The sequence below is a fragment of the Synchiropus splendidus genome, chromosome 5, assembly GCF_027744825.2.
Source record: "Synchiropus splendidus isolate RoL2022-P1 chromosome 5, RoL_Sspl_1.0, whole genome shotgun sequence".
In the NCBI taxonomy this organism is placed as follows: Eukaryota; Metazoa; Chordata; class Actinopteri; order Syngnathiformes; family Callionymidae; genus Synchiropus; species Synchiropus splendidus.
Window position 1 is genome coordinate 8,623,300 of NC_071338.1, and position 10,716 is coordinate 8,634,015.

Below are 10,716 nucleotides of genomic sequence, written 5' to 3' on the forward strand. Positions count from 1 at the left end.
ACTTGACTAATATATGGATAGCGTGCTGCCAAAAATATTGAGTCTCATCACATCAAAATGATAAAATCACAGGCATTTTATTGACCTGAAAGCAAAATGCATTGTTTTCACCCACGTGTCTGCAGCACAGTGGACACACAGAGCTGATCTCCTGGAGGACCAGAGACAAGAAGCATTTTCGGACATGCAAGGGAACAGAGCGCAGAACATTGCTGAGTAGGTTTCATGAGTCAGTCTCGATGCTGGCCCCCGTTTTCAAAACTAGTTTGGAAGTGATCGTCATGCATTTTTAAGAACCACTGACCTGCACCACTGCACCCACGGCTTATGTATGAACAAGATCTATTTTCCTTCTTAAATTTCGTGGGTGTGGCTATATATCTGCTGGAATACGGTGTGAGAAAGAAGTGTGTGCAGGGTGATACGTAGATGTGCCTAACATGGGTAGAGAATCCCAATGTCCTGTAGTAAGATGGCAGCCACACAGCTCTGGCGGTTGCAGCAGAATACCTAACAGTGATGAGGAATACTGAGAACATCAACTCAGGCAGTATGAGAACTTGTGTTTCGGATTCTTTTCTTCTCCTTTAATTTGATGGTGTCAGCTGCAAGTGGGGGCGATTTTCGACAACGGTGGAGTGCATTGTACTTCATTAACAGACCTCTTTACAGTCTTCCTTAAAAGGCTCACTCTCCTCGACTGACGGTGAGGGAGCGCTGATATTGGAGTCACACCACATGTTGACTAAAACAGCTAGAGCACTACAAGATATAATATACTTCAGTTCTAAATATATGAATGCTATGTCATTTCTTGTTGGTTAACTGTTGGAACAAAACAACATTAGAGACAGTGAAACATGGTTTTCTTTAAGTTATTGATGAAAACCATCTGAGCATACCACATATTCTATTCCTTCCTCTTGGGCTTAGACTCAAAATGCAATAGTTGAGTTAATACAATGGCTGTCGCATGTCCACAAATCATTGTTATGAACAAGTGCAGGGAATGTATGCAGGGCCGCTGCCGGAATGGCCAGGCATTGCCTCGGTGAGTTGTTATGAATATATTTAGGATTAAGCCACTGCAAATGATCTTTGTCAAACGGTCTTCAATGGTAGTGATTGGGATTCATTTTTCTTCTGTTTTGAGTTTTGGGATGTGCCTTGAATAAGCAGGATGCATCCTTTGGCTGAGACATGACCAGGAATAATAACAGCATAAAACAGCGCACCGGGCAGAGAGAGACCCAATCTGAGGGCGTATTGTCTCCTGATGCTGTTCAGACATTTGGAGATTGAGATATTTTATGCGTATTAATATGGTTCTTCTTATGCTGATGATGTTTGTCTGATATTATCTACTTTTTATTAGTAACTGTGTTCCTTATTATTTTGCTCCTTTGATGCTGAAATACTGATGACACTTGACATCAACAGTGCGAATAACTCTGATTCTCTTGGTTAAGTTGAGTTTGTTTGGCACCTTGATGGACCGATAACAGTTGACGTTGAATTGAAAATTATAAGAGCATCATTTTAATCTTACTTCCAGATGATGGGTAATTGAGCACTACAGAGCTTTACTTCACTTTTAGGGCTTCTAAACAAGATGCTGAACTGTCAGTGCTCTGCGCCTGTGTAACAAGACAAAGTTGAGTAGTTGTTTATTCATGGAGGATGTGCTCAAATGTGTCGCATTCATGTTAAAATCTTGTTCAAAACCTCATAACTGATCAGTGCATTCACAAGAGTAAGTTAGGAAGGGAAGCAATGAGCTCCTTCATGTTCTGTATTTTAGGTGTGTGTGACAAATTCTTTGGTAGGACTGTTTTTCTTTTCTTTACTTTTTTTTTTTTTTTTTTTTTTAGTGCTCGTGGTGGTGTCCAAGTGGTGGTAGATCACAGAATGGGTGACCAGTGTTGAAACCTTATCTCAGACATTAGTCAGAGATGGCTGAAGAGGCAAGAAAAAAAGGCATCACCACAGCACCAAGACAGAAACTGAAAAGGTAGCTACATGTATAAGGATACCTGCAGAGAAAAGCCACGGTCCAGACTTAAACAAGAGCTTTGATGGTTGTCCTGGCCTTCCCTAACACAGGGGTGGAAAACAGTTTTCGAACAGCTTTAAAATTTCACACAATGTCAGATATTTGCATTAAATATTTTTAATTTTTTGGATTTCAAAAAGTGCAGCTACATTATACTTAACCAAACAAATACATATTTAAATGCTTGACAGTTTCAAAATGGCAGTTCTCATGACGGTGCATGTGTTCAAAACTGAACAAAAAATAAGCCACCACATCACCAAACTAATATTTAGTAGCCCTGCCGTGTGCACAGTAGAATTCATCAGGTGTACACTGTACGTACACTTATGCACGTCTGACCGCAGGTTCTGTTTCCAGTCATTTCTATCCTTGTGTCAGCAGTGACACAGATTATTGAACAAAATGTTGTTGTGCTTTAAAATATGTTTTTCATTGGGTCCAACAGTTGAAAAAAAAGCATCTCACCGTTTAGAAGTTCAATTTCAAGCAGCAGTCTGAAGACTTTATGATCTCGGTTGCCTTTGTATCCTCACAAAGAAGTTTATTATAAATGCTCCTAACCCATAACTCACTCATCACGTGTGTTCCTTTTGTTTTCCGACCAACCACGAAATGCATCCGTCTCCTTAATGGATGTATTTTCCGACAGATCCCGCTGCCAGAATATTCCAAGAGAACCATAGATGGAGTCAGGACACCAGGGCCTTTAAAAAGCAAGATTAATATCCTGGCACTGATGATCTCATAGTTAAGTGTTTTCTCTTGTATTTACACATCCGCCCAGCCTGTCAGGCACCGGCTCGTCTCTGAGAAATGGACGCGGCACATCCTGACACTAATGCAGCACTGAAAATATTTGAAACGAAGAAAGCCATACTTTTTCAGGCACATGGAGAAAGAGACGTGGCACGCACTCTGTTCGACATTGACACAATAGCACTTCTGCTCAATGCAAATACTGCTGTTCTCTCCCGCCCCCCTCCGCCTTCTCACTCCCACCCTTCCCTTTTTGATGGAAGAGCCGCAGAGGAGAAAATCTTCTGCACTCAATGCAAACTAATGAGAAATATTAATGACTTTAGACACTTAATTCAATGCATGTATAATTCATAATAATTGATTGCCCTGTTGGAGGCAGCTTTTGGGAGAAAAATTAGCCAATTAAGACAAGTTTAATCCAAATCTAAACTGTCAAAACACCCCGTTTTATTGCATCCCGTTGTTAATAGGAGCTTCTGATTGATCTCTTACAACATTTATAATTTCTTCTTTCAGGATGGCCTCTCAAAGACACTATTTTTCACAACCAGGAGAAGATATTATCTTTATCAGTCTTCAATATAAATGCATTATTTCACAGTTTCCGTCTTAGTCTGTCATCTGCGCTCTTGCACGATTTGATCCTTGTGCCTCTTGAAAGGGAAAAAAAATAGTTTCCTGCCAAATGATGGAAGGAGGTGAGATATGAATTAAACTGTGGTAGTTTTATGTTTATAAAAGGCATAACATTGGACACTGTTAACATCAGTACAATGTGAATGGCGAGAGTGATCCGGGGAAGCTGCACTGTGTCTTGTTTGGCTGCTGTTTTTGTTGGAAATGATACAATTTACCGAAGTAAATAGGACTTTTTTTTTCTTGTACCCACATCGGGAAGACTCATCTGTGTGGTGTGACCTCAGGGTCTCATAACTCAAAAGTTCTTTGAATAATGACCAAAAGAGTGAGATTGAGAGTAAAAGTGGGCAAAGTCGGGATGGCTGACTCCTCCTCAGCCCTTAGGGCCAGATTTTTGGGCATCTGGTAGTGGCTTGAAGTGGACACTGATCCTCTGCTTGAAGAGTAGCCGGTTGACTGGGCTTACAGGTCATGTCCTGGATGCCTCTAGTGAATTGCAACATGGAGGATGCCCCTGAGAGAAGTCCATTATTGCATAACAAAGACTTTATCATGTCATGTTTACCCATATGTATTTGTAGGATATCCGAAGATTTGACTTAAAACAACAACCTGATTTACTTTGTGTGAAACAAAGCAAGTGGTAAAACTGTGAACCTACCATAGTATTTCAGATACTGTTGTAATACTGTGTAATTCTATGACGTGTAGAACTGATGAGTGGCGAAGGTGAGACAGAAATGGGTGGCCGTTGATGAGCCTTTCACTCCGATTCATCAAGGTTATGACCTCCACCTCTTCCATTCTTTAAAGGTAACTGGTCAGCTTTTTATCTGATTCCTCTATAGATAGCGAAAATTGATTTCTTAATCAGCATGTTTGTGCAAAGGCTTTCTGACGTTCATCAGATTCCATTGTTGTGAAATGACAGGTTGGAACTGTGCGTTGACCTCAGCTTTCTAAACACACATGAAGGCTGTGCCAAATTACAGGGTTTGTGGCCGATCCGTCAGATGAAATGTAGTAGCTGCTCATCCGTGGACATCAATGAAATTGCATGCTGGACCTACACAGCGGCTGTGTTTTCTTTTGCCCATTTGTTTGAATACGAAATGTGACGTGTCTCCCAGGGAAAACATCAGCTCATGCATTTGGAATGAATTTATTGTCCTCACATGATAAAGATTTAACAACAAAGTATTTCTGTCAAGAAATCCATGTCAGTGACAGTGATGCTTGTGCCTCAAAGGGCCGCTAAGTGTGTCCGCAAAGCATTGTTGCACGGCGTTCTGACCAAGCAGGGGATTTTGATAAATAAGAATTGAATTTAGTTCCAGCTGTGACATGTTGATTGATCAAAAAGCTCATGGCGAAGGCCTCCCTCCTCTCCAGTCTTATTTATCCTTTGTCAAATGGTTTCAAAATCAATACCAGCCTTGTACACAACCTTTTCTGCTGCAGGCGCATTGGGAGGGGGGGAGAGAAAGGGAGGCAAAAGAAAAACACCTGCTCTCTTGGTGATCGTTGCTAATTTTTCCTGTCAAACATTTGAACACAGAATAATTATTTGCTGTATGGTTTCAGGGCAAAGAAGATTATTGTACAATCCATTTAGATACGTTGTGAGAAGAGCTGGAAGATGAACGTGCCTCATAGCACGGAAGCATCGGCAGGAAAGTGATCTATCAGACACCGCAGCCAATAACTCACCTTTAAGATACAGTGGTGCAGGGAGAGCTGGGTTCCTCATGTTGCAGTAATAAATGTGCTCGGAAGACATTCTCCTCCCTGGTATGATCGGGTTTCTGCTATTTGAGCCAAAATGATATGCAGAAGTTACGCACCTTGTTTCTAAAGAACTAAGACAGTGCAGAGACCCGTGTTGTAACAAGGACTGCTAAATTAGCTGCAACCAGAGGATGGAATTCTCATAGCTTCCTGGTCCACTATTAAAATATCTGACTGTATCACGAGCGGTTTCTTTCTACATTAGAAGGCTGCGGAAATACCCATTATTCGTTGTTTGGTCTCGAGCCTTGTCGAGATATTGTAAACAAGTAACCTAGTTATCCTTGCCTCTTAGATTCTCCTTATTAAAGTCTGAAGATTTACGCTTAACCATTTCATTATTAAAATGTGCATCAAATTATTTCCTCCTTCATGCATCTGTGAACACCGCCCAGAAGACTTGAGAGAACTCTAGATAAACAAGGTGTATCTGGTCTCGAAGGTCAGACCACGATGGGATGGGACATTGAATTGGTCTACTGGTCTTGACTTAGAGTTCAGGGTCATGAGAAAATTTCCAATTCCCCCAATTTAACTTCAAGCTTATGTAGATGTTCTTTCGCAGCAATAGTGGCGATCGTGTTTCCATAAATATAAAGACACTTTTTTAGATATCATTTTCACTGTGCTATAGGAACATTAAAGTGCACTAGCTGTCTGAAAAAAACAGTGTTTTTATTCAGCACACATATCAAACTAATAAGCCATATTATGGTTTGAATTAAAACAATATAAAAACACCTCAGAGTCCATTGGACTTGTTTGTCTCACATGGAAATGACAACAAAGATGAAGTGACATTGAATCTTTGTTGCAGGAATGAAACTGACCGTTTGCATAGTTATGTGTGTGAAATATCTTTTTTTTTCTTCATCATTAGATGTGTACATAATATGAGATGTTTGGTCGCCATAAAGGCAGAGGTCCATGTCCCTTTTCATGTGCCTTATCACTGTTTATCTCTTCTCCTATTTAAAAAACGAGATTTACTTTTGCTCGAGTGGCAGTTTGCCAGAGGAGAGCAATGTAAGAGGCAACCCAGTCCTGTGTTTAAAATAGACAGAGACATTTAAGAGCCTTTTACGAGATGCTTGAACCGAGTGGAAGACATTTTTTTTTTTTACTAGTTTATTGAAATTTGAGTTCAGCTATCAATCATATTACTGTTAACATGTCCAGTGCTGGCGCGACATGTGAAACTCAAGCAGAGATAGTTGGATGAGCCCTTTGCTTCACTTTTGTGAGTGAAATAAACCTGGAGGATTTAAAAAAAACTGGTGGACACTAAGCATTTCGTAACATGGTTGACTCAAGAGCATTTTATATTTTAAACATTCAAAACTTCCTGGTCCCTGTCAGCGGTCACTTTACTGGTCCCCTCACATCAACTTCATGTCATGGTTTGTGGGATATCCTGTTATTCAAATGTAAGAGCCTTGAACCATGTTGTTTGGACAGCTGGCTTAATTTCTTTTGTTCTGCTACATCAGCCGTCCACACCGACCGTGAAGTAGCTTCAGGAAGAGGCTCAACACGCTCTTAGCATGTAGTTAAGATGAGAGTTTCTTGTGTTGGGGCTGCAACGATTACTCAATGTCATCAATAATGTTGACAACAAAAATTTGTCGACATCAAAATCTGCGCGTCGATTTGTCGTGTTATTTGTGTAAACACACAGGTTGGTTTGGACATGGAGAAACTGTTCACTATTGAGAAGCGATAGAAAACAGGACGATTCTCTCTGTGTGACGTCCGACTGGCTAGCATGGCACCTACACATCCGCCCGCAGGGGTGGATCACCGAGGAGGAGGACGGATGGCAACATGTGCTAAAGTGTGGCTATGTTTTGTCTGCAAACATGACATGCCTTTAGGACAACCATCACCCTCATCGTATAATGGTGAAAGAGTGTTCCGTGCCGAGTGTCCTCTGTCTGTCTCCTCAGGAAGCGTGTAGTGTCCTGCACCAATAACAATAAACAGAACTGTACGAATCATTTGACATGTCGCATTCATATTGTTTTTCAGATAAGACCTTTTAAGTATGATCATCAGATCATTTTTCTCTTTTAAATAAAAGAAGACCCTATAAAGATCTCAGTTAAAAAAATACATAAAATGGAGCTCTCATTCAATCCCACCATTGTTCAGGCTTCACAGGGTTCACACCTGGAGGTTGGTCTCCTGGTCTTCTGATGTGCTCTGATGTGTGATCTGCTCATGAGCCAAACCCAACATGTGCCTGTGTCACTGATCCACTCAATCCACTCAAGTTTATAAACATGCTTTCCTTATAATGGTGTACAATTAGGATACCTGATTTGGCTCTTTAAAAATCTGACACTGGTTGTGAACTGCTTTCACTATAAGAACTTAGTGAATGGAATTGCTAAAAGCTAAACGATAGCAAAATGCATTGATTCTAACAGACCTGTTTCTCTTCTATTAATAAAAGAATCACAATGGAACTGAATTTTTAAACAGTGTTGAACGCAACCAAAAGTGTTCAAATCTTATCAGTCCCCATTCCTTATAGAAAAACTGTATTATCTGTAATTATCTCAATATATTTGTTTAAAAATATATGGTGTCTGAATACAGTGTCACTTTCCCAAGTGACAAGACTTAAGCAACTTAAGGTGAACGAAAAAAATAATAGCTAGATTCATCAACAATGAAAATAGTTTAGAGCCACCATCAAGAACTGCAGTGCTCCGGAGTCTCTTCACACTGGTTTGTTTTGGTGTTGCATTCACACGTGCTGTAGCAGAGCTGTCTAGTCTAAGGTGGGGCAAATTTGACTCTGCCCGCCGCCATTGTTTCATCCACTTATAGATATAACTGTGGTCGCTTTTCCAAGTTATGACACAGTGTTTATGCTTCACAGTAAAATGCGAACAAACAGACAAATTTGATTTCCTGTCAGATAGATCCTCTATTTCTGATGATGATTATTACTTTTCATTCTACACAAAACATTGTGGATAAAAATGCAAATGTGGAGTGTAAACACATACAGATGCATTGCCTTGGATGTAACCGTAAATTCAGATCCAGTTCAGTTTGTGATGCAAATAAAAAAATGCACCTCAAGCGTGTTCATGAAGATGTGAACAAACATGTTTATCAAAAAGAGATGGATTCCTGGAGCACGTGAGAAGGCTCCATCCTCATCGCTTGCTTGCAAAGAGCAGGTTGGCAGTACCTGCTCTCGCCAACAGAGTAAAGCCGTCAAGAAATTTCGTGTTCAATTAGCCGAGCCGATTATTCATTTCAGAGCCATTGATTATCCCGGATGTGCTGTCACCCTCCTCATTATTCCCTTTGGAGGATAAGAGTGCTTTGTCAAGAGTCACGATGAGTTGATGATGTGCACCTCTTAGCAGGGTGACATTTTCATCCATCATGGAAATTTGGGATCTCTCAATCTGCCCAGCCTCCACTCTCCATCACTGGCCCCTCGGCCGCCGACGGCCCACCACTGTAACGTGCCGTGGGAGCCACACATGACTTCTCCATTAATGGAAGAATAACACCTCACACGTTACAAATGGCTGCGCAGAAGTGTGAGCACTTCAGAAATGCACAGATAATTAGACTGTCCGCCAGCAGATTGATGGATGCGCTATAATTACCTCTGTGTTATTATTTCAGGGCCAGACAAAAAGGAAACGCTGCTTTCTCTGCTCCGCTTCATTAATCTCATTAATGTGCGGAATTAATATCATTTTATCGGACATTCCAGAGCTGCTGCTGGTGAGAGTGAGGGAGCCATGACTCAGAGACGTCAGGAGCAGGCGACGCATCAGTCTCGCTCATCCGCCGCCTTCCCGTCATGATATGGGTGAGAAGCCTACACAACAAATATGAGGCCGCTTCCCTTTTGTCTGTTGTCAGGCGTCCTGCTTAAATGTCACTTTTCTATTCATGCCTTCACTGGGAGACGTCGCCAGCTTGTATTGCTCCTCTGTGGTTCCATGTGTCTGCAATTTAAATAGCTCTGACTGAAGCCTGGTGCCCGCCGCGTCAACACTTCACCATTGTTGAGGATTATTTGGTTTCTTGTCGACATCATGATTGTAATCACACTTGCCGTCATTCTTTTTTTCCTGGAGAATATACCTTAAATATATACAGGAGTCATTGCAAACATAATGGTTAGAAATGGGACAAATACAAGTGAAATTCTCTGCTGCCATGCTGCCTACTAACTTCTCAGAAATGAAATATATATATATATATAATATATATATATATATATATATATATGTGTGTGTGTGTGTGTGTGTGTGTGTGTGTGTGTGTGTGTGTGTGTGTGTGTGTGTATATATGTGTATACAAACATACACACACACATATATTTAAAAAAAAAAATTGCAAAAAAAAACTGCGCTCACCAGTTTGTATGACTCAGAAGAAAGTTACGGTCTACATTTACAGTCTGACATAGCAGTTGCAGTCTTACATAAATTCATCAGTAAGCTAAACCACTGCAATGTAAGAATCGCTCGGTAACATTTTATTTGATGACATATATTGACTGTTGCATCATTGGCAAGCAGCAAGTGTGAGAGTGGTGCTCAGTACTTCAGCCTCACAGAAAGAAAAGCACAGGTTTGATGCTGGATTAAAGCACTCTTGGGGTGAACCTGGATCCTTCCTCTGTTGATTTGTATGCGCTTTGCTGTGGGTATTCTGTTTTCCTCCCGTAGTTCCAAAACACACATAGGTCTATGAAAATGTTTTGAGTGACTTGTGAGTTGTTCACAAGAGATGTCAGTTTTTTGCTTGGTGTACAAAATGGTTATGGGCTCTAATTCACAGGTGTGAGCGCGTGGCTGACATCTATTTGTGATAGGCTCCAGCCACTATGGCTACAATGACACATACAGGTAAGTTGAGCTCTGATCTGAGGGGGGGAGCAGGCGGCGTATGTCCTTGACTAGCCAGCGGTCAAACCACTACAAAATGGATCGTGTGATGTTGCTGTGCAGAAGTTTCACTTCAGACTTGGATGGCTTCCTTCAATAAACAAATCGGAGCCTGGAGTTTGCATGCGGCCGTGATAGGAGAGGCTGTTTGAGGTGCGTAATCCTAGACAAAGTCAATATCCTTTTCTATTATTTTGCCACTGTAGCGATGAAGTGAAGTGTGGCGAGCAATTACTTTCTAAGTTCCACATCCACGCAAAGCCCTTTATGATGGATCAAGGATGTAAATCAAGGCTTTGTAAGACATCATATTCTATCAGCATGCAGGTGGTTCAGTGGCGTCATGACAGGAAATGGGATCTTTACACCCAATTTGAGGTGAAGTGACTGGGAGTTTACATGTAGGATATCCCATGACCCTGTGTAATGACTTCCAGACTGCAGGTGGTCCGGCTCTTGTATGGCAGAGATAGGACTCCATAAACACACTTAATCACATCCCTCCTCCAGTCTGCGGCTCCACATTGCTTTTCGCTCTGTTTG

The 10,716-nt window shown here is 41.2% G+C and overlaps 1 long non-coding RNA gene across 1 annotated transcript; it reads left to right on the forward strand.

Annotated features, from left to right (window-relative positions):
* The first annotated feature begins 2,653 nt into the window (after positions 1-2,653).
* On the forward strand, positions 2,654-9,087 carry LOC128759603 (uncharacterized). The gene is made up of 3 exons (XR_008414595.1): positions 2,654-2,803; positions 4,166-4,267; positions 8,988-9,087. It is a non-coding gene; the product is annotated as an uncharacterized LOC128759603 (long non-coding RNA).
* The last annotated feature ends 1,629 nt before the right edge of the window (positions 9,088-10,716 follow it).